The sequence below is a fragment of the Dermacentor variabilis genome, chromosome 9, assembly GCF_050947875.1.
Source record: "Dermacentor variabilis isolate Ectoservices chromosome 9, ASM5094787v1, whole genome shotgun sequence".
In the NCBI taxonomy this organism is placed as follows: Eukaryota; Metazoa; Arthropoda; class Arachnida; order Ixodida; family Ixodidae; genus Dermacentor; species Dermacentor variabilis.
Genome location: NC_134576.1, coordinates 105,463,622 through 105,488,241, shown reverse-complemented (window position 1 = coordinate 105,488,241; position 24,620 = coordinate 105,463,622). Strand labels below are relative to the sequence as shown.

At 47.0% G+C, this 24,620-nt stretch overlaps 1 protein-coding gene and 1 long non-coding RNA gene across 2 annotated transcripts in view; both read right to left on the bottom strand.

The window, feature by feature from the left end:
• The window catches only part of LOC142557212 (uncharacterized), a 220,910-nt gene extending 197,101 nt beyond the window's left edge, over positions 1–23,809 (bottom strand). Inside the window, exon 1 of the long non-coding RNA XR_012822745.1 lies at positions 23,678–23,809. This is a non-coding gene — a long non-coding RNA (uncharacterized LOC142557212). The remainder of the gene's footprint in view (positions 1–23,677) is intronic.
• Positions 1–24,620, bottom strand: part of LOC142557211 (uncharacterized) — an 82,701-nt gene that overhangs the window by 33,233 nt on the left and 24,848 nt on the right. The gene's annotated exons all lie outside the window — the stretch shown is intronic.

Genomic DNA, 24,620 nt, shown 5'->3' with positions numbered 1-24,620 from the left:
TTAAAACCACGGCGCTGCAAGTTTGCTTCAGAGACTTTCCTGTCCTTCCCTCTTCTCCGCCCTTAAACTGGCTCACTTAACTACTACACGCAGAGACAAAGCAACAGCGCGCGCTTTAGATCCTATAGATGAGATGAATATTTACAATTATTATTAGGGTTATAATTATATTTGAGTGCTGATTGCCGTGTTATAGTTTGTTAACGAAAACTTCCCCTCAAGTCTAAATATTGTAAGGCAGTTTGTCGTGTGCGTATCATGGCCACGCATGCTTATATCGCCTTTCCGTTTCTCTACCACGGTTGCGCTTTAAAACCACGGCGCTGCAAGTTTGCTTCAGAGACTTTCCTTTCCTTCCCTCTTCTCCGCCCTTAAACTGGCTCACTTAACTACTACACGCAGAGACAAAGCAACAGCGCGCGCTTTAGATCCTATAGATGAGATGAATATTTACAATTATTATTAGGGTTATAATTATATTTGAGTGCTGATTGCCGTGTTATAGTTTGTTAACGAAAACTTCCCCTCAAGTCTAAATATTGTAAGGCAGTTTGTCGTGTGCGTATCATGGCCACGCATGCTTATATCGCCTTTCCGTTTCTCTACCACGGTTGCGCTTTAAAACCACGGCGCTGCAAGTTTGCTTCAGAGACTTTCCTTTCCTTCCCTCTTCTCCGCCCTTAAACTGGCTCACTTAACTACTACACGCAGGGACAAAGCAACAGCGCGCGCTTTAGATCCTATAGATGAGATGAATATTTACAATTATTATTAGGGTTATAATTATATTCGAGTGCTGATTGCCGTGTTATAGTTTGTCAACGAAGTTTCCCCTCAAGTCTAAATATTGTAAGGCAGTTTTCCTAGTCTCAAAAGCCGCTCGAGTTCACGCTGCTCCTCTGGCGGCCATTTTTCCAAGAAATTATGCCTTCCAACCACTCGACTGTCGCGGACAACATCAGTCCATTTCCACATAAGTATGAAGCTCGGAGCAGGAGCTATGGCGCTTGAAAGTAACCGTTGGCTTGACGAACCAACCGACTGAGCTACCTTTCCGGGCAACATTGAAGGATCACGAGTTCAAATCACATGTTATGTTCCTTTTTTCCCCTTTTTTTCTTTCTTCTTAATGTCTTTTCCTTCATTTTATCACTGTACGGAAACCCTCCTAAAAAAATTATATATCCTCAATTATGTGTGGCCACACATGTGCAGGTCATAAATACCAGGTTCTCTAGCCGAGTGCCATCCATGCGGCATAACCGAGCTCAGATTGGTCCACCCACAGGGGCGTCTGCGTAAGCAGGCGTTTGGTGTGTTGCGACACCACGTACCCGAGCACATGGGGGTTGGACCCTCCCGCGTGTAGCCGTGCGCGGCTTAGCCGTGTCTGGGGAAAAGGGGATCCTGGGGGTTGAGCCGAAGCTGGGTGTTTGGACCTTTAAGGCCCCCCGGCGGAGGCAACACACCTCTTCGGCCTCGGCTTCACATAGACGGCACCCCCGGACTGACCCACCCGGGGGAAATCGGCAGTCGCCTTTTCCTGTCCTCCTCTCCAATCTTCGTCTTTCTCTCTCGCCTTTTTTTATCTTTCCTGTCTTCTCATCACTTCTCCTCACTTCCTAGTTTCCTGGCGGCAAGGGTTAACCTTGTGTAGCTAGCCAGCCTTGGTTATGCTGTATTTGGTTATAGCAGCGATGTACGGCTGGCGTTGGCAGGGTTTCTCCAGCAGGAACTTCTGTCACGTCCCCCTGTTGGGCTCCATGGTGGGTGGTCGGCATCGCGGCCGAAAACCCAACTGTACCTATGGAAAACGCGTTTCCTAAACTACCTGATCGCCCTCAGAAACGAGGGCGCACCGAAGAAGTATTTCAGTTTTTCGGACGCCAAGTCCACAATTTTCCTCGTTTTCATGTGACCCACACAGAAAAACCAGCTAAACAAGTCCGAACAATCTCCCCGTTCCTTGTATCTAAGACCCTTACCGAAGTTTTTGGCCCAGGTTATAAGGCGTCGAGGATGGCCAGCGGTGACCTCCTCTTGGAGCTCCGTGATCAGAAACAATTTGAGAAACTGCCTAAACTAGTATCATTTGGAGAGACCCAAGTAGTAGTAACCCCGCACCGCACGATGAATACCACCCGCGGCGTTGTCTCGGACGATGATTTGCTGGAGCTCACTGAGGCTGAACTCTTGGAGGGCTTCAGCGAACAAAATGTAATAAATGTCAAAAGAATCAAGATAAGGCGCGAGGGTAAAGAAATTGCGACCAAGCACCTAATCCTCACCTTCAATTCAAGTGTCCTGCCCGAATCAATCGAGGCCGGGTACATCAAGCTCCGTGTCCGACCGTATGTACCGAATCCCCTAAGATGTTTCAAATGCCAGCGTTTGGCCACAGCTCGCAGAGCTGCCGGGGCCGCCAAACATGTGCGAAATGCAGTGCCCTTGAACACGCCACTGAAGCTTGTAAGAACTCTCTCCACTGTGTGAACTGTGACGGGGATCACGCCGCGTACTCGCGGTCGTGCCCCTCCTGGAAGAAGGAAAAAGAAATTGTAACCATAAAAGTAAAAGAGAATATATCGTTCAAAGAGGCACGAAGGCGGGTAGCAAACCCGCCAAGGAAAAGCTTTGCCGATGTGGCGCGTCAGGGGGCAGCGCCACAACGGCCTCCGGCGGCTGTCCGACCCACAAGCAGTGAGTCGGCAGTTACGCCATCTGCCCCCATGGTGGTCGCAGCTAGCGCTGCCCCACCACCCGAGCAGAAGGGACCATCAACCCCGAAGGTGGGCGCAGCCGAGGCTGCCCCAACTTCCCCGGCCTCTTCCAGCGCTAGCAACAGCCGGCGCAGCCAAATCCCTCAGGGAGCCCCATCGACCTCCGGGCTGGTGGGCACAGGGGTCTTGCCCCCCAAGGCGGGACCTTCCCTGGTAACTTCTCGCTCACAAGAGCACGTGTCCGGCGCCTCACAAGAGGCAGTGGACACTACACCTATCCCCACGGCGCGCCAAGCGCCTAAGGAGCGGCGAGGCTCCCTCGAACGCTCCAGAAAGGGCAGAACTCCCGTTACAGGGCCTCGAAAGAGCCCTGTAACCTAAAGCATCACCTCCATTTCCACACACACAGCACATATTTACTTTCAATATGGATACACAAATTATTCAATGGAACGTCAGAGGTCTGCTTAGGAACCTTGATGACGTGCAAGAGCTCATTCAAAAACACAATCCAAAAGTGCTGTGTCTACAGGAAACACACTTAAAACGAAAACACACAAATTTTCTTCGACAGCACATAACTTTCCGCAAAGATTGCGATGATGCTATGGCATCATCTGGCGGTGTTGCCATTGTAATTCAAAAAAGCATAGCGTGTCAATGTTTACAGCTCGAAGCAGTAGCGGTTCGAGTTGTCCTACTGAACAAAGTCATCACTATTTGTTCGATTTACGTACCCCCGCATTACCAACTAAACAAACATGAATTTCAGTCCTTGATAGATCAATTGCCAGAACCTTATCTTGTTCTTGGCGATTTCAATGCACACAGCAGCTTGTGGGGAGACTCTCGTATTGATGCGCGAGGTCGTCTCGTTGAGCAGTTCCTTTTTTCTTCTGGAGCGTGCCTTCTCAATAAGAAAGAACCCACATATTACTCTCTTGCAAACAGAACCTTTTCGTCAATAGATCTTAGTATAGTCTCCGCGTCTATACTGCCCGAACTCGAATGGGAAGTTACGAGCAATCCTTACGGGAGCGATCACTTCCCCGTACTGCTAAGAACATCTAAAGAAAATGAATTTCCTCCACAAGCTCCTAGGTGGAAGATACATACAGCCGACTGGGAGAAATTTCGAACTCTTACTAACATCTCGCTGGCTGATATGTCTTCTTTAGAAATCGATGCAGCTGTGGCGTACTTTACAGCCTTCATCATAGATGCCGCAACTAAATGTATATCACAAGTAAATGGATTGGCAGGCAAACGGCGTGTCCCCTGGTGGAACGACGATTGTAGGATCGCTCGTAAGAAACAAAATAAAGCGTGGGGGTTGCTACACGCCTCCCCCACTGCTGAGAATCTTATCAATTTTAAAAAAGCAAAATCCCAAGGCAGGCGAACCCGCCGACAGGCCAGAAGAGAGAGCTGGCAGAACTTTTTAACAGGTATCAACTCGTATACAGATGAGGCCAAGGTCTGGAACAGGGTTAGTAGAATAAGAGGGCGACAAACATACTCCCTCCCTTTAGTAAACACACAAGGCGAAACCCTGCAAGACCAGGCAGATTCACTTGGGGAGCACTTTGAGCGTGTGTCAAGCTCAATCAATTATTCCCAGTCCTTTCTTAAACATAAAGAAATAATAGAACGTAAGCCAATCATACGAAAATCCAGGCAGAATGAACCGTATAACCGGCCTTTCGGTATTGCCGAGTTGAGAGCTGCCTTGAACACATGTAAAAGCACTGCACCGGGACCAGACAGAGTCATGTATGACATGATCAGACACCTACATACTGACGCACTAGTTACACTTCTTACACTATACAATACTATTTGGGCTTCGGGATACCTCCCATCCACATGGAAAGAAGCGATTGTGGTTCCTGTCCTAAAGCAGGGAAAAGACCCTTCCTTGGCGGCTAGTTACCGACCGATAGCTCTAACTAATTGTCTGTGTAAGCTTCTTGAAAAAATGATAAATCGCAGACTTATACATTTCCTTGAGCTCAACAATATACTCGATCCTTATCAGTGTGGATTCCGAGAAGGGCGATCCACAACCGATCACCTTGTGCGCATGGAAGGAAATATCCGCGATGCCTTTATACATAAACAGTCTTTCCTATCGATATTCCTCGATATGGAGAAGGCATATGACACGGCATGGCGTTACGGGATCTTGCGAGACCTGTCGGAAATTGGCATCCGTGGAAATATGCTGAACACAATTGAAAGCTATTTGTCAAATCGTACCTTCCGAGTAAAAGTCGGCAATGAACTCTCACGTCCCTTTACGCAGGAAACTGGTGTACCCCAGGGAGGCGTGCTCAGCTGCACTCTCTTTATCGTCAAGATGAACACGCTAAGTGCTTCACTACCACCTGCCATTTTTTATTCCGTATACGTAGATGATATACAAATAGGCTTCAAATCCTGCAACCTCACAGTATGCGAAAGACAGGTACAGCAGGGCTTGAACAAGGTTTCCAAGTGGGCAGACGAAAACGGATTTAAGGTCAACCCCCACAAAAGTTCTTTTGTTCTCTTCACAAGAAAGAGAGGCCTGGTCCCAGATCCTTGTGTAGAACTGGGCGGACACCAAATTCCTGTCAGCAAAGAACACAAATTCCTTGGTGTTATTCTTGACTCTAGGCTCACATTCATTCCTCACATAAAACATCTTAAAGAAAAATGTCTAAAAACAATGAACCTACTTAAAATCCTATCCCACACAACATGGGGTAGCGACAGGAAGTGCCTGTTAAATCTTTACAGGAGCCTAGTTCGGTCGCGAATAGACTATGGAGCCGCAGTTTATCACTCTGCCGCACCGAGCGCACTCAAGATGTTAGACCCCGTTCACCATCTGGGACCCCGCAGGGGCGTCTGCGTCAGCAGACGTTTGGTGTGTTGCGACACCACGTACCCGAGCACACGAGGGTTGGACCCTCCCGCGTGTAGCCGTGCGCGGCTTAGCCGTGTCTGGGGAAAGGGGGATCCTGGCGGTTGAGCGGATGCTGGGTGTTTGGACCTTTAAGGCCCCCCGGCGGAGGCAACACACCTCTTTGGCCTCTGCTTCACATAGACGGCACCTCCAGGTTGACCCACCTGGAGGAAATCGGCAGTCGCCTTTTCCTGTCCTCCTCTCCAATCTTCGTCTTTCTCTCCCACTTTTCCATCTTTCCTGTCTTCTCTTCACTTCTTATTACTTCCGTATTTCCTGGCGGCAAGGGTTAACCGTGTGTAATATATCCTGCCTTGGGTATATATATATTAGGTTATAGCGGCGATGCATGGCTGGCGTCTGCAGGTATTCTTCCAACCTTGTAGCGTCCCCTTGTTGGGCTCGGTGGTGGGTGGCCACCATGGCCGCCGAAATTTCCGATGCTATATGGCAAGCAACTTTCCACCATTACCTGATCGCTCCCTCAAGAGGGGGCGCACCGATGAAACTTTCACCTTTTTCATGCAAACAAAGCAATCTTTTCCCAAGTACCACGTTGTACACAGTCAGCACAATAGCAAAACAGTCAGAATGATCTCACCATTTGTTGTAGCAAAATGCCTCACGGAAGCGATTGGGCCAGGCTATAAAGTAACGAAGATGGGAAGTGGTGATCTTCTTCTCGAACTTCGCGACAAAGCACAATATGACAAGCTCTCGAAACTTGTAGCATTTGGGGAAATTCCAGTCTCAGTGGGCCCACACAGATCCATGAACACAGTGCGCGGGGTCGTCTCAGAAGATGACCTTCTCGAACTGAGTGAAAGCGAACTACTAGAAGGATGGCAAGACCAGAACGTAGTAAAAGTGCAAAGAATCACAATAAGGCGAGATGACAAACAAATACCGACCAAACACATAATCATTACTTTCGGAACCAGCGACCTGCCTGAAACAATAGAAACCGGCTACTGCAAGCTACGTGTTCGACCATACATCCCAAATCCGCGTCGATGCTTCAAGTGTCAGCGTTTTGGGCATGGATCTCAAACCTGCAGAGGACATGCTACTTGTGCTAAGTGTAGTTCTTCTGAACACGCTTCTGACATCTGCACTTCACCAAACCACTGTGCCAACTGTGAAGGAGATCACCCCGCCTACTCGCGATCGTGCCCCTCGTGGAAAAAGGAGAAACAAATAATAGAACTGAAAGTCAAACTAAACCTATCTTTTCCAGAGGCACGTAAACGTTTCGCTCTCCACAACCACTCTAGTCCTTCCTACACCGATGTGGCGCGCCGGGGGGCAGCGCTACATCCTTCGGCGGCCGTCCAAGTCACACGGAGTGTGACGACGGTTACGCCATCAGCCCCCCTGGCGGGAGCAACCACTGCGCTTCCGCCCCCTACCAAGAAGGACCAGCAGACCTCCGAGCCTGCCGGTTCCAGGGCCACTGCCCGTGCAGACAGGCCCGAAAAACTCCCGAGAGTGCCCGCTGAGCGGGCGTCATCCAGCGCCTCTGACGAGGCGATGGATGTAACAAAAACTTCGCCGGCGTCTCAGACGCCGAAGGAACGGCGTTGCTCCCTGGAGCGCGCCAAGAAAAAAGAAATACCCCGCATCAAGGGGCCTGGAAAGGTCCCTTGAGCAAACCTAATTCATATCTCTTGACACACAGCACATAAACACAAACAATATGGATACACAAATATTACACTGGAACGTGAGAGGTCTGATCCACAACCTCGATGATATCAAAGAACTCTTACACAAATACAATCCAAAAGTGCTGTGTGTTCAGGAGACACATCTTAAATCTACGCAAACAAACTTTCTTAGGCAATACGCTATTTTCCGGAAGGACCGCGATGATGCTGTTGCATCGTCCGGCGGCGTAGCAATAGTAGTAGACAGAGGCGTTGCTTGTCGGCAACTGCAACTCCGAACTCCCCTTGAGGCAGTTGCTATCCAAGCAGTACTATTCCATAAACTAGTTACTATCACGTCCGTATACATTCCCCCAAGTTATCAACTCTCTAGCACAACATTTCAAAGCTTTATTGATGAGCTGTCTCACCCTTACATAGTCGTCGGTGATCTAAACGCGCATAGCCCACTTTGGGGCGACTCTCGCTGTGATGCGAGAGGACGGCTTATAGAAAACATCCTATTCACTTCAAGTTCCTGCTTGCTTAACAAGAAAAAGCCAACATTTTACAGCTCTACACATAAAACGTTTTCTTCGATAGATCTAAGCATAGCGTCAAGTACAATTGTGCCATATCTCCAGTGGGATGTCATTAATAACCCTTATGGCAGTGATCACTTCCCCATCGTCCTAAACCTTAAAAAACAAAGTGAGTGTCCTGCAGATGTTCCTCGATGGAAAGTTGATTCAGCCGACTGGACGAAGTTTCGCGAACTAACGCAGCTGCCCTGGAATATTATCTGTGAACTTAGCCTAGACGACGCAGTAGCATACATAACAGCGTTCATTATTGATGCTGCATCAGTATGTATCCCCCAAACAAAAGGGTCGCCCTCGAAACGACGTATTCCATGGTGGAATGAGGAGTGTAGGGAAGCCAGGAAAAAACAAAACAAGGCTTGGAATCTCCTCCGTAACTCACCAACCACAGAGAATCTAATCAATTTCAAGGCGATCAAGTCGCAAGGGAGAAGAACACGCCGCCGCGCTAAACGGGAAAGTTGGAAAAACTACATAAGCAGCATCAATTCATATGCAGACGAACAAAAAGCCTGGAACAGGGTTAACAAAATAAAAGGCCGCGAAACTCATCCCTTACCTTTATTAAATACACAAGGAGACACCCTGGAGGATCAGGCAGATTGTCTAGGAGCACATTTCGAGCACATTTCCAGTACATCTCACTACACAGATACATTCGTAAAATACCAGCGACTAGCAGAACAGATGAATTTGGATCGGAAAAGCACATCCAACGAAGTATACAATCGTCCATTTGGAATGGCTGAGTTCCAGGCCTCACTGAACTGTTGCAACAAGTCCGCTCCAGGAAGTGACAGGATAATGTATGAGATGATCAGACACTTACACCCCGAAACCCAAAAAACACTACTGTCACTCTTTAATTCCTTGTTCTTTGCAGGCTACATTCCTTCTGTTTGGAAAGAAGCAATCGTAATCCCTATCCTCAAAGAGGGCAAGGACCCTTCCTCACCCAACAATTATAGGCCCATAGCTCTGACAAGTTGTATATGCAAATTATTTGAGAAAATGATTAACCGTCGCCTCATCTATTTTCTTGAAAGCAGCAAGATACTCGATCCCTTACAGTGCGGTTTTAGAGAGGGTAGATCCACAACAGATCACCTTGTCCGCATCGAAACAAATATCCGCGATGCCTTCGTCCACAAACAGTTTTTCCTGTCCGTATTTTTAGATATGGAGAAGGCATACGACACAACCTGGCGCTTTGGAATCCTCCGCGATCTGTCTGAAATGGGAGTTCGAGGCAATTTGCTACACATCATTCAGAGTTACCTCTTCAATCGCACGTTCCGTGTTAGAGTAGGTAACGTTCTGTCTCGTCCATTTACACAGGAGGCTGGTGTTCCACAAGGAGGTGTGCTGAGCTGCACTCTCTTTATTGTCAAAATGAACTCCATCCAGACTGCCATACCACGTAGTATGTTTTATTCTGTATATGTAGATGATATCCAGATAGGTTTTAAATCATGTAATCTAAGTATCTGTGAGCGACATGTACAGCTTTGCATAAATAAATTGTCTAAGTGGGCGGAAGAAAATGGTTTTAGGCTAAATCCGAGAAAAAGTACGTGTGTCCTGTTCTCTAATAAAAGAGGGATACTGGCGGAACCAGTAATCAGTCTCAATGGAGAACGGTTATCTGTGAGCCATGAACACAAATTCTTAGGGATCCTTCTAGACAGTAAGCTCACTTTTGTGCCACACCTGAAGTATCTTAAGGCAAAGTGCCTCAAGACTATGAATCTTCTGAAGCTGTTGTCACGTACAGCTTGGGGAAGCGACAGGAGGTGCCTAATAAAGCTGTACAAAAGTCTAATATTAACACGCCTTGACTATGGCGCCATAGTCTATAATTCTGCAAGACCTAGTACTCTAAAGATGCTAGATCCTGTCCACCACTTAGGCATCCGCCTTGCTACAGGCGCCTTTAGGACTAGCCCTGTGCAAAGCCTCTACGTCGAATCAAACGAATGGTCATTGCACTACCAAAGGACATATTTAACTTTCTCCTACGCCCTAAAAGTTAACTCAGATGTTGAACATCCTTGTCATTCCACTATATGCGACTTGTCCACTGCTAGGCTGTTTCGTAACCGCCCAGCCACTAGGCCTCCTCTGTCCCTCCGGTTGGAAGCACTCTCAGAAAAAACAGGGGTTCCTCTTTTACACAATGTCCTAATGGCTCCTACACGGCTTCCACCGCCTTGGGAGTGGCAGACTATCCAATGCGACATCTCTTTCTTAGAAATATCGAAACGAGCCCCGGAGGCGCACATATATTCGCATTTTCTGGAACTCAAGGAGAAGTACTCATGTGATGAATTTTACACAGATGCTTCGAAGTCTCCAGCTGGTGTTGCTTATGCAGCTCTGGGACCCTCACTTTCAACATCAGGACCACTAAACCCAAACACCAGTATCTTTACAGCGGAAGCATACGCCATTCTTAAGGCTATTCAACACATACGGCTCACAAATATCGCCAAGGCTATTGTCTTCACAGACTCATTAAGTGTAGTGAGAGCCCTAATTAGCTTACGAAAGCATAAGAACTCGGTTTTTAATGAGCTGTATAGCTTGTTATGCTCCGCATATATGTGCAGCCAAGCGATTATACTATGCTGGGTACCTGGCCATAAAGGCATAAAAGGCAACGTAGATGCTGACGAAAAAGCTACGTCAGTGAGTTTTAGCACCACAGATGGAAATATCCCCATTCCTGCCACAGAACTAAAGCCCTTTCTGCGCCGTAAATTGAGGAATCATTGGCAAGAAGAGTGGGATACACAAACATTGAATAAGTTACACATTATAAAACCAAAATTGCGAAATTGGATAAGTGACAAAACAGCACGGTACAAGGAAGTACTTCTATGCCGATTAAGAATAGGACACACTTACAGTACTCACTCCTACCTCTTGACTGGCGGGGATCCTCCTACCTGTAGTAGGTGCGGCGATAGCCTGACTGTCCTCCATGTTCTTATCCAGTGCCCTGCAATAGAAACAGAGAGGAGAAAGTATTTCCCTTCTGCATATCGCGAAAATATACCTCTCCATCCTGCATTTTTTCTTAGTGACGAACCGTTTTTCAAACTGCAAACAGTCTTAGGTTTTTTAGACGAAACTGACATCCTGAAAATCATTTGGCCAGGCAATTTTTAGCACGTGACTAACAGCCCTGCATTCAAGGGCTTGCTTGAAACTCTGGTGTCAGTCTTATGTTTTATTTCATAATGTTTTAACGAAAGCCCATTGCCATAGCCCACATCACTGCCTAGTCACCGTCATTATTTTAGCAACTATATATTCTACGCCATTTACAGCTACAGATTTTAGGCCCTTTTACAGCCATGTCACATATACCATGAGGAATTCATTGTGCACGCCATCCGTAATACATCGTCATCATTACCATTTGTCATGGCGCTCTTTGGCCAAACCTGGCCCTTGCGCCATAAAACACCACACATCATCATCACCATCTGGGAATCCGTCTGGCCACTGGCGCATTTAGAACAAGCCCTGTTGAAAGTTTGTATGTTGAGTCCGATGAGTGGTCACTCCATTTTCGGAGAACTTCAACTATTTTCTCAAAGTGCGCCCTAATAAGGAACATCCGTGTTTGACAACCGTTAACGACTTGACATGTGAAACACTTTTTCATAACAGACCCTCTATGAGACTTCCTTTCTCACTGCGTGCAAGAGAACTTAGCACGGAAATGGATGTCCCAGTTCTCGACCAACGCCTAATGCCTCCAGCTAAGATAGTACCACCCTGGGAATGGCAGCTGATAGAGTGTGACACATCCTTTGTACAGGTCACTAAACATGCGTCAGAGACACATATCAAAATGCACTTCTTGGAGCTCCAGTACAAGTACTCGTGCACAGAGTTTTATACAGACGCTTCTAAGTCGCATGCCGGGGTGTCCTACGCAGCCATTGGGCCATCCTTCTCGGAATCCGGTGTACTGCACCCTGAAACAAGCATATTTACGGCTGAGGCCCATGCACTATTGTCGGCTGTGAAACATATCAGAAAATCAAATATTCAAAAAACAATTTTATTTACAGACTCCTTAAGCGTCGTAAAAGCCTTGAAGTCACATTGTAAACACAGAAACCCCGTAATTACTGAGCTCTATTCCGTCCTCTGTAGAGCGTATATGTCTAACCAGCATGTCATTATATGCTGGGTGCCTGGACATAGGGGCATCGAGGGTAACGTTCTAGCAGACCAGATGGCCACATCAATTTCATTGCATACAGTCAGCCCTACTGCTTCGGTCCCTGTCACGGATCTGAAGCCTTTTTTAAGAAGGAAACTGCGAAACCACTGGCAACGTAAGTGGGACGCAGAAGTAAATAACAAACTTCACGTGATAAAGCCACAGTTAGGTTCTTGGCCCTCCGTAACAAAATCACGGCGAACAGATGTCCTATTCTGTCGCCTCAGAATAGGACACACATTTGGCACACACAACTTCTTACTCACTGAAAATGATCCTCCAACCTGCGGTAGATGCGGGGAGAGGCTGACCGTCCTCCACGTCCTCCTGGAGTGTCGGGCAGCCGAATCTGAAAGAAGGAAACATTTTTCCCTAGCATACCGGCAGCACATCCCCCTACATCCCGTAATGCTACTCGGCCCAGAACCTTTATTTGACACCAACACAGTACTAAATTTCCTGAAAGATGTCGTCCTGCATGTTTTTAGCCCCACATGTTCGTAGCGGGTCCTCTCTTCAGAGGATGCCGCTGCGATATCTCTTTAGTATAGCACATGCCTCTAGGCCCTTGTCTTTCAAGGGCTCTGGCGAGGCAGCAGTGCTCCAAGTAATTTTAACATCCTACATATTTTTGATTTTGCATCATTCTTCTACGATGGATTTTAATGTTCTTAGTAATCGTCATTAGTCATCGCCATAATTTCATAGCACGTAGATTTTACGCACTTTACAGCGACAATTTTTAGGCCACTTTACAGCCAAATATTCGCCGTAATGCAGAAAAAACTTCATGGCAAGGTTACGTGTCCTCAATAAATAGCACAATTACATCAAAACAAATGTGGGAGATGGTAAAAAAGATAAATGGCAGCTACTCCCCATTCACGGTTCCATTTCTCTCTGACCCTGGCACACAGAGAAATATAGAAGAACAGGCAGATATTCTGGGTGAATATTTTTCTGCGGTCTCCAGTTCATCTCACTATTCAGAATCATTCCTGAAATACAAAAACACAGCTGAAGGACAAAGACTGCCGACAAGTGGCGGTACAAATGAACCATATAATAACTTACTTACAGTTCAGGAAATTAATAGAGTACTGTCCGCTGGTAAGCAAACTGCACCTGGCCCAGACAAAATACATTATCATATGTTAGCTCATCTCTCTGAACCGGCTGTGGAAGCACTTTTAAATTTTTTTAACAAAGTTTGGGTATCGGGGAAGCTTCCCGAAGCCTGGAAGATGGCCATTATTGTTCCTTTATTAAAACCCGGAAAACCATTCACACTCCCTAGCAGCTATAGGCCCATAGCTCTGACTAGCTGTCTAGCAAAGTCCTTTGAAAGTCTATTGAATATCAGATTAACATTTGTGTTAGAAGACCGGAAGCTCCTAGATGTCCATCAATGCGGTTTTAAAAAGGCTTGCTCCACCACCGACCACCTTGTCCGTCTTGAAAACACTGTTCGTGAAGCTTTTATACACAGGCAACACTGTCTATCTGTCTTCTTGGATTTAGATGATGATGTGTAGTGTTTTATGGTGCAAGGGCCAGGGATGGCCAAAGAGCACCATGACAAAGGTAATGTTAACAGTGCATTGTGAATGATGCAGGCAATGAGTTAGACAATGAATTTCTCATGGTGTATGTGACATGGCTGTAAAAAGGCCTAAAATCGGTCGCTCTGGATGGCGTAAAATATATAGTCGCTAAAATAATGACTCTAAGTAAAGCTGTGGGCTATGGTAATGGGGTTTCGTTAAAAGCATGATGCAATAAAACATAGCACTGACACTTAAGATTCAAGAAAGCCTTTGAATACAAGGCTGGTATACGTGAGCTAAAGATGTCCTGGCCAAATGATTTCGAGACTGTCTGTTTCAGCTAAAAACGCTAAAACTAGATTCGGATTAAAAAGCGGTTCATTGCCGAGAAAAAATTTCGGGTGAAGAGGAATATTTTCGCGATATGCAGAAATGAAATACTTTTTCCTCTGTGTTTCTATTGCAGGGCATTGAATAAGAACGTGCAGGACTGTGAGGTTTTGGCCGCACTTACTGCAAGTGGGAGGATCCCCCCCAGTCAAGAGGTAAGAGTGAGTGCCGTAAGTGTGTCCTATTCTTAAACGGCAAAGGAGGACTTCGTTATATCGTGACATTCTCTCCGATACCCAATATCCTAATTTGGGTTTTATCAAGTGCAGTTTATTTGATATCTCAGCATTCCACTGTTGCTGCCAATGGATTTTGAGGTTATGACGCAGGTATGCTTTAAGATCTGTGGCTGGGATGGTTATGTTTATATCCGTATCAGTAAAAGCTACTGAAGTAGCTTTCTCGTCAGCAGCTTCGTTGCCCTTTATGCCACAGTGGCCAGGTACCCAGCATAGGATGATCGTTTGTTTAGCACTATAAGCTGAGCATAGCAATGTATACAGTTCGTTAAAGACAGTGTTTTTAAGTTTACGTACGTTCATAAGGGCTCGCACTACACTCAATGAGTCTGTGTATACTATAGCCCTAGTAAGATTCGTTTGCCTGATGTGCTTCACTGCAGAAAGTATTGCATATGCTTCCGCTGTAAAGATACATGTATGTGGGTTCAATGTACCGGATATTAAGAATGCTGGTCCTAGTGCTGCGTATGCAACCCCAGAAGAAGACTTAGAGGCATCTGTGTAGAATTCAGCACAAGAATATTTCTCCTGAAGCTCGAGAAAATGTGACCGTATGTGTGCCTCAGGTGCTCGTTTTGATATTTCTGCAAACGACACGTCACACTCGATAGTCTTCCACTCCCAAGGCGGTGGAAGCCGTGTAGTTGCCATTATGACAATCTCTAAAATCGGCGCACCTGTTTCTTCGGACAATGCTTCCAACCGAAGGGACACAGGAGGTCTAGTGCCTGGGCGGTTACGGAAAAGCCTAGCCGTAGACAGGTCGTAAATAACGGAATGGCAAGGATGATGGAAATCTGATTTCATTTTGAGGGCGTATGAGAGACTTAAATATGTTCTTTGAAGATGTAGGGACCATTCGTTAGATTCAGCATACAGGCTTTCTACGGGGCTAGTCCTGAACGCACCAGTAGCGAGACGGATACCCAAGTGGTGAACGGAATCGAGCATCTTCAAAGCACTAGGCGTCGCAGAGTTATACACAATGGCTCCGTAGTCAAGGCGTGACCGTATAAGGCTTTTGTACAAGCTCAAGAGGCATCTTCTGTCACTTCCCCAAGATGTGCGGGACAAGAGCTTCAGTAGATTCATTGTCCTCAAGCATTTCATTTTCAAATATTTTAAGTGTGGGATAAAAGTTAGTTTGGAGTCTAAAATGAGGCCTAGGAATTTATGTTCATGACTAACAGATAGCCGATCTCCATTAAGATCAATAACGGGCTCCGGTATTACCCCTCTCTTATTGGAGAAAAGAATGCATGTACTTTTTTCAGGGTTCAGTCTAAAGCCGTTCTCGTCTGCCCACTTAGACAACTTATTCAGGCCAAGCTGCACTTGTCGCTCGCAGATACTAAGATTACATGACTTGTAACCTATTTGGATATCATCCACGTATACGGAATAAAACATTGTACGTGGTATGATAGTATGGAGCGAATTCATTTTTACAAGGAATAAAGTACAGCTCAGCACTCCACCTTGTGGCACACCTGTTTCCTGAGTAAATAGACGAGACAGGACATTACCAACACGAACATGAAATGTGCGGTTGCACAGATAACTTTGAATCACCTTTAGCAAGTTGCCACGGACGCCCATTCCAGCTAGATCACGAAGAATTCCGAAACGCCAAGTTGTATCGTATGCTTTCTCCATGTCTAGAAATACCGATAGGAAAAACTGTTTGTGCACAAAGGCATCCCGGATATTTGTCTCGATACGGACAAGTTGATCTGTTGTGGATCTATGTTCCCTGAAGCCGCACTGCAAGGGATCTAGTATCTTGTTACTTTCAAGAAAATGTACCAAGCGACGGTTAGTAATTTTCTCAAAAAACTTACATAGGCAGCTTGTTAGGGCTATAGGCCTATAGCTGCTGGTCAAAGACGGGTTCTTGCCCTCTTTCAGAATGGGGATTATGAGTGCTTGCTTCCAGGCTGACGGGATGTAGCTGGCAGAGAATATGGCGTTAAAAAGGGAGAGGAGCGTTTTGTGTGCTTCGGGATGCAGATGTTGGATCATCTCGTAAATTATTCGATCGGTGCCAGGAGCTGATTTATTAAAACTATGTAGTGCAGCCTGAAATTCAGCCATATTGAAAGGACGGTTGTACGATTCATTGTTCTTTCCTTTTAGGTCCAGAGGCCGTCTCTCAGCTTGTTTCTGGTATCTAAGGAATGCATCGGAGTAATGGATTGGGCTAGAAATGTTTTCAAAATGTGCCCCAAGAGAGTCAGCTTGGTCCTGAAGGGTATTTCCTTGCGTGTTTACTAATGGTAGAGGATGAGTTTGCCGACCTTTGATTTTATTCACCCTGTTCCACGCTTTTCGTTCGTCAGTATAAGAGTTGATGCTAGAAATATATCTTTGCCAGCTCTCCCTTTTGGCACGGCGCCGCGTTCTTCTACCTTCAGACTTTATTTTCTTGAATATGATCAAATTCTCCGTAGTTGGAGCGTCTCGAAGGTTGTTCCAAGCTTTATTTTGGTTTCTACGCGCTTTCTTGCAGTCATCGTTCCACCATGGAACACGTCGCTTACAGGACGATCCATTTGTTATGGGGATACATACTGACGCTGCATCAACTATGAACGCCGTGAAATATGTCACTGCATCTTCAATAGATAGATTACAGATGTCGTTCCAAGTCAAATGTGTCAGCTCCCTGTATCGTGTCCAATCGGCACAATCGACTTTCCACCGAGAGACATGTGGGGAGCACTCGTCACCTTTTGTTAGTTTTATGACAATGGGGAAATGATCGCTCCCGTAAGGATTCTTAATTACGTTCCACTCCAGATGCGGTAAGAGTAAACTCGATGCGATGCTTAAATCGATAGATGAGAATGTTTTGTTTGCGACACTGTAAAATGTAGGTTCTTTCCCATTAAGCAAGCAAGCATCTGTAGTGAGGAGGAAGTTTTCAACTAAGCGTCCTCTGGCATCACAACGACGGCTTCCCCAAAGGGTGTTGTGTGCATTAAAATCTCCAACGACAATGTAGGGTTCGGGCAGTTCATAGATAAAGGTGTGAAATTCTGTTTTTGAAAGTTGGTAGTTCGGGGGGATGTATATAGAGCTAATTGTGATAAGTTTATTAAACAGTACCGCACGGACTGCAACTGCCTCTAGAGTTGTCTTAAGCTGTAGTTGCCGGCAAGCAACACCCTTATCTACTATTATTGCCACGCCGCCAGACGAGGTGAGGGCGTCATTGCGGTCTTTTCGATAAATGGTATACTGCCGGAGAAAGTTCGTGCGTGAAGGATTAAGATGTGTTTCTTGGACACACAGCACCTTTGGACTGTACTTATGTAAAAGTTCCTTAATGTCGTCTAGGTTGTGGAGTAAACCCCTGACGTTCCATTGTATTATCTGTGTATCCATAATGTATGTGTTTTGTGCTGTGTGTCTAAGAAATATGGACTAGATTATCTCACGAGATCTTTCCAGGGCCCGTGAAACGAGATCTCTCTATCTTCCGGGCGCGCTCAAGGGAGCTGCGCCGTTCCTTCGGCGGCTGAGACGCCGGATTTGTATTTGCATCCATCACCTCGTCTGAGGCGGTGGATAGTGCCTGCGCAGCGGGCACGTTCGCGGGGGTGGTGGGCCTATCTGCACGCGCAGTGGCCTTTGGTCCAACAGGCCCGGAGGTCTGCTGGTCCTCCTTTGTGGGGGCCGGTACAGCGCTTGCTGTTCCAGCCGGGGGGGCTGATGGCGTGATCGCCGTCACACTCCGTGTGACTTGGGCGGCCGCCGAAGGATGTAGCGCTGCCCCCCGGCGCGCCACATCGGTGTAGGATGGACTAGATTGATTGATGGAGAAGCGTTTGCGCGCCTCTTGGAAAGAAAGGTTCATTTTTACTTTGATTTCGATGATTTGTTTTTCTTTTTTCCAGGATGGACAAGAACGAGAGTATGCTGGGTGATCCCCTTCACAGTTAGCACAACGGATGGTGGAATTGCAAGTGTCAGACGAGTGCTCATTTGATGCACATTTTGCACAAGTAGTGCGCCCTCGGCAGCTTTGCGAACCGTGCCCGAACCGCTGACACTTGAAGCATCGTCGTGGGTTAGGAATGTATGGCCTTACACGGAGTTTGCAGTATCCTGTTTCTATTGAGTCTGGTAAGTTGCTAGTTCCAAAAGTGATGATTATATGCCTGGTTGGTATTTCTTTGTTATCGCGCCTTATTTTTATCCTTTGTACCTTGACGACGTTCTGTTCTTGCCATCCTTCTAGCAATTCTTCTTCGGTAAGTTCGATAAGGTCATCTTCCGAGATGACACCGCGCACTGTGTTCATTGACCTGTGTGGGCCCACAGAAACGGGAATGTCTCCAAATGCAACAAGTTTCGAGAGTTTGTCGTATTGTGGCTTGTCGCGAACTTCGAGTAGAAGATCGCCACTTCCCATCTTCGTTACTTTATAACCGGGGCCTATTGCGTCAGTGATAGATTTGGCTACAAGAAATGGTGATATCATTCTGACTGTCTTTGTTTCGTGCTGACTGTGGACAACGTGGTATTTGGGAAAGGACACTTTCGGTTGCATGAAAAAATTGAACTGTTCATCGGTGCGCCCCCTCTTCAGGGAGCGATCAGGTATTGGGGGAAAAGCTTCTGCCATAAAAAATTTGAAAATTCGGCGGCGATGGTGGCCACCCACCACGGAGCCCAACAAGGGGACGCTACAGGATTGGAAGCCTGAAGACGCCAGCCATGCATCGCCACTATAACCTACTATAAAGTACCCAAGGTTGGATAATTACACCAGGTTAACCCTTGCCGCCAGGAAAAACGGAAGTAAAAGAAGTGAAGAGAAGACAGGAAAGATGTAAATGTGGGAGAGAAAGTCGAAGATTGGAGAGGAGGACAGGAAGAGGCGACTACCGATTTCCCCCGGGTGGGTCAGTCCGGGGGTGCCGTCTATGGGAAGCCGAGGCCGAAGAGGTGTGTTGCCTCCGCCGGGGGGCCTTATAGGTCCAAACACCCAGCATCGGCTCAACCTCCAGGATCCCCCTTTCCCCAGACACGGCTAAGCCGCGCACGGCTACACGCGGGAGGGTCCAACCCCCGTGTGCTCGGGTACGTGGTGTCGCAACACACCAAACGCCTGCTGACGCAGACGCCCCTGCGGGGTTCTTGGATTTAGAGAGGGCATATGATACAACGTGGAGGTTTGGGATCATTCAGGACCTGGCTGAACTAGGCATCCGCGGCAGGATGTTGAACTGTCTGAAGGACTTCTTGTCTAACCGTACATTTCATGTCCGCCTTGGCTCAACCCTTTCAAAGAATTTTATCCAGGCAAATGGAGTACCTCAGGGATGTATTTTGAGCACAACACTCTTCATTGTAAAAATGAATTCTATCAGGAAAATAATCCCAAGATCCGTTATGTATTCTCTCTATGTAGATGACCTCCAGATAGCTTGCACATCCTCGAACATATCAACATGCGAAAGACAAATACAGCTAACAATAAACAAACTCGTAACATGGGCAGACAGAAATGGTTTCCGTTTTTCCCCACAGAATTCGGTGGCCATTCTTTTCTCACTCAGACGAGGCATACAAATAGATCCCACCCTACACCTGAACGAAATAGATCTGCCTGTAAAAAATGAACATAAATTTCTAGGTGTAACATTTGACAGGAAGCTCACCTTCCTGCCTCATATAAATGCTTTGAAAAAGAAAGCTTCTCAGTCCCTGAACATACTCAAAGTGCTATCGAGAAAACACTGGGGCGCCGATAGGACTTGTCTCTTACAAATTTACCGCTCTGTAGTACGCTCTATCCTGGATTATGGATGTATAGTGTATGGGTCAGCAAGACCATCGTACCTGAAACGGCTAGATCCAGTACATAATTTAGGTTTGCGTCTCTCCACTGGTGCATACAGGACATCACCCATAAACAGTCTCCATGTAGAAACCAATGAACCATCACTTACAGATAGAAGAGCCATGCTCACAAACTCGTGCATTCTAAAGATCCGTTCGCTTCCCAAACACCTCTGTTACCCCATAGTTACAAAGTGCCCATCAAGAACACTGTTTAACAACAAACCACAAACTATTAGGCCACTCCTCCTGCGTTTCGAAGAGATGTGCCAAAATCTCGGCATGCTAAACATATTGCCCAACATTGCCCAAAGGCGAGGTCCACTGCCGCCATGGCACAATTTTCCTGAAATCTGTGATTTCACTCTAACACACTTCCGTAAAAAAGAAATTCCGCAACAACATATCATACAAGAATTCCTCACACTTGAAGAAAAGTACAGCAATTTTGCAGCTTTTTACACAGACGGTTCAAAAACAGATGCTTATGTAGGAAGCGCAGCTGTACAGGGGAATTGGAATAAAATAGTAAGACTTCCACAGTGTGCTTCCATCTTCACTGCGGAATGTTATGCCATCTGTGTAGCCATAGAAAAAATAGCAAATGAGAGACTCACCAACAGTGGTATTTACACAGACTCACTGAGTGTGCTCAGGGCCTTTCATTCTGGAAATGCAATGGCTCCTCTGCTTGGAGACCTCATACACAGCATTACAGCAGCCACAGCTCAAGGCCAAAACATCAGGCTCTGCTGGGTACCAAGCCATGTCGGCATAAAAGGCAATGAAAGAGCGGATTTATGCGCTGCTCAAGCTTACGGTAAACAAATTAAGAATGTAAATATGCCCTATAGAGATTGCATGAACTTACTGCATAGTAACGCAAGGAAAAAATGGCAGTCCAGTTGGAACAGCGAAATAAATAACAAGCTACAATTAATAAAACCAGTTCTAGGTGAATGGAAGTCATGCGTGCACCAGAAGCGTTTCAAGGAAGTTATTATCTGCCGTCTCCGTATAGGTCACACACACATTACACACAACTTTCTGCTGAAGAAAGAAGACAAACCAATTTGCACTTGCGGAGATGAACTTACCGTCAATCACATTTTAATTTCATGTTGTAAACTGGAAAAGCTACGGAAAAAGTGCTTTTCCCCATTTTATAACCAATGCATCCCTTTTCACCCAGCACTGCTCTTGAGTGATAATGCAATTGTGGATATGTCTAGCGTTTTTAGATTTTTAACAGAAGCTGGTTTTCTTAAAAATATGTAAATCATCACGCAGTACTTCACCTCATACACCACAGCCATTTCTCATTCCTGAGAAAAAGGCTGAGGACCTTATTTGATTGGTTAGGAGCCTCGAGATCCTTGCTGTGGCAAGGATGGCTGCTGAGGTTACCCGACCCCTTTTAAAAGTTTTTATCAGTACCCATTGTTACTACCTTTTTCTTACTCCATCATGAGGTAACCCTAACTATTTAAGCACTCAAGACCACCGACTATTATTTACATTTTTATAAAATTACACGGAAAATTCCCCTATACCTTGAGCTTGGCGCATGATGGCCTTAGTTGCCTATGTGCCATAAAACACAACACAACACAACAACACACTTTACAGCCAAGTCACATCTCCATAATACATCGATAACACTACCATTTGTCATGGCGCTCTTTGGCCAAACCTGGCCCTTGCGCCATTAAACACTACATATCATCATCAGATTGGTCCACCTTGACTGATCAAATAGGGCACCACTGTAGGTTAAATGAGGCGTACAACTCCTGCGGGACCCGCCGTGGTTGCTCAGTGGTTATGGTGTTAGACTGCTGAGCACGAGGTCGCGGGATCGGACCCCGGCCACGGCGGCCGCATTTCGATGAGGGCGAAATGGGAAAACACCCGTGTACTTAGAATTAGGTGCACGTTAAAGAACCCCAGGTGGTCGAAATTTTCGGAGTCCTCCACTACGGCGTGCATAATCAGAAAGTGGTTTTGTCACGCAAAACCCCATAATTCAATTTTTATTTAACTCCTGCGGGGACGGTAGAGTATCCGTCTCCAGTGCAAGAGGACCGTGATTCAAATCGCGGTGCCGCGCAATTCTCCACCGGAAAATACAAAAAAAACCGTGTGTTGAGAAAATTGCACAAACAGGCCTGGAGTGCGGCCTGATCCCGGTGACCAGAACCGGTAACGCACTCTCTCACCAGAGCAGGATTGGCCACCCTGGTGCAGTACTTCGCCACAACCTCCTATATGAATACAACAATCAAACCCCGGCCCTCAGTCCCCAGCAGCCGCGAAGCAACTGACCACGGCGGCGGTCAGATCTGTGACGTTGCAGAGGGTGCTAAGAATACCTGGCTCCGGACAGGCCGCCATTGGAATCTGAACCTGGCAACGTTTAACGTTAGAACGCTATCTAGTGAGGCGAGTCTAGCATTGTTATTGGAGGAATTAGAGGGTAGTAAATGCCCCGCAGGGGCGTCTGCGTCAGCAGGCGTTTGGTGTGTTGCGACACCACGGACCCGAGCACATGAGGGTTGGACCCTCCCGCGTGTAGCCGTGCGCGGCTTAGCCGTGTCTGGGGAAAGGGGGATCCTGGGGGTTGAGCTGATGCTGGGTGTTTGGACCTTTAAGGCCCCCCGGCGGAGGCAACACACCCCTTTGGCCTCTGCTTCGCATAGACGGCACCCCCGGACTGACCCACCCGGGGGAAATCGGTAGTTGCCTTTTCCTATCTCTCTCTCTCTCCAATCTTCGTCTTTCTCTTACTTTTCATCTTTCCTGTCTCCTCCTAGCTTCCGCTTACTTCCAATTTTCTAGGCAGCAAGGGTTAACCTTGTGTGAATAGCCAACCTAGGTTATTTCATATTTGGTTATAGTGGTAATGTACAGCTGGCGTTTGCAGGCCGTGTTTCACAGGTGCTGCAGCGTCCCCTTGTAGGACTCCATGGTGGGTGGCTGGCGTTACTGCCGAAATCTCACATATCTTTATGGCTAGCTCCTTCCCTCCACTACCTGATCGCTCCCTGAAGAGGGGGCGCACCGATGATGTTTTAGAAATTTTCTCCCGTCAAAATGAAACTTTTCCTCGCTTCCACGTAGTCCACTCAGAAACACCAAACAAACCCGTACGAACAATGTCACCATTTCTCGTGTCCAAGTCTCTGACCCAAGTTCTTGGTACAGGTTACAAAGTATCCAGAATGGCAAGCGGTGATCTCCTCTTGGAGCTCCGCAACCTTAAACAATATGAAAACCTACCCAACCTAGTATCATTTGGCGACGCCAAAGTGACAGTAACCCCGCATCGCACTATGAATACCACCCGTGGCGTAGTCTCCGATGATGATCTCTTGGAGCTGACTGAGGCTGAGCTCTTGGAGGGCTTCAGTGAGCAGAACGTCATCAACGTTAAGCGAATTAAGATGAGGCGTGACAACAAGGAAATACAGACCAAACATCTCATACTCACTTTTGGCACAAGTGTCCTGCCCGAGTCCATCGAGGCCGGGTATATCAAGCTCCGTGTTCGGCCATATATCCCTAATCCCCTGCGTTGCTTCAAATGTCAGCGTTTCGGTCACAGCTCACAGAGCTGCCGAGGCCGCCAAACCTGCGCTAAATGCAGTGCTAATGAGCACACTTCTGAATCTTGTGAAAACTCTCTCCGCTGCGTAAACTGTGAAGGCGAGCACGCTGCATACTCGCGGTCGTGCCCATCTTGGAAAAAAGAGAAGGAAATAGTTACGATTAAAGTAAAAGAAAACATAAGTTTCAAAGAGGCACGCAGGCGGGTATCTTTCCTGCCAAAGAACACCTTTGCCGAAGTGGCGCGTCAGGGGGCAGCGCCACAACGGTCTCCGGCGGCTGTCCGACCCACACACAGTGAGCCGGCAGTGACGCCATCCGCCCCCCTGGCGGATGCAGCTAGTGCTGCTCCGTCAACCCAGAATGAGGGATCATTGACGCCGAAGGTGGCCGCCGCCGAGGCTGTCCCAACCTCCCCGGCCCCTTCAAGCGCTGGCAACAGCCGGCGCAGCCAAATCCCGCAGGGTGCCCCATCGACCTCTGGGCTGGTGGGCGCAGGGGCCTTGCCCTCCAAGGCAGGACTCTCTCTTGTAACTTCTCGCTCACAAGAGCACGTGTCCGGCGCCTCACAAGAGGCAATGGACACAACACCTATCCTCAAGGCGCACCAAGCGCCTAAGGAGCAGCGAGGCTCCCTCGAACGCTTCAAAAAGGGCAGAACTCCCGTTACAGGGCCTCGAAAGAGCTCTGTAACCTAAGACATCACCACCGTTTCCGTAAACACAGCACCAATTCTTTCTTTAATATGGATACACAAATCATTCAATGGAATGTCAGAGGTCTTCTTAGGAATCTCGATGATCTACAAGAACTCATCTACCAACACA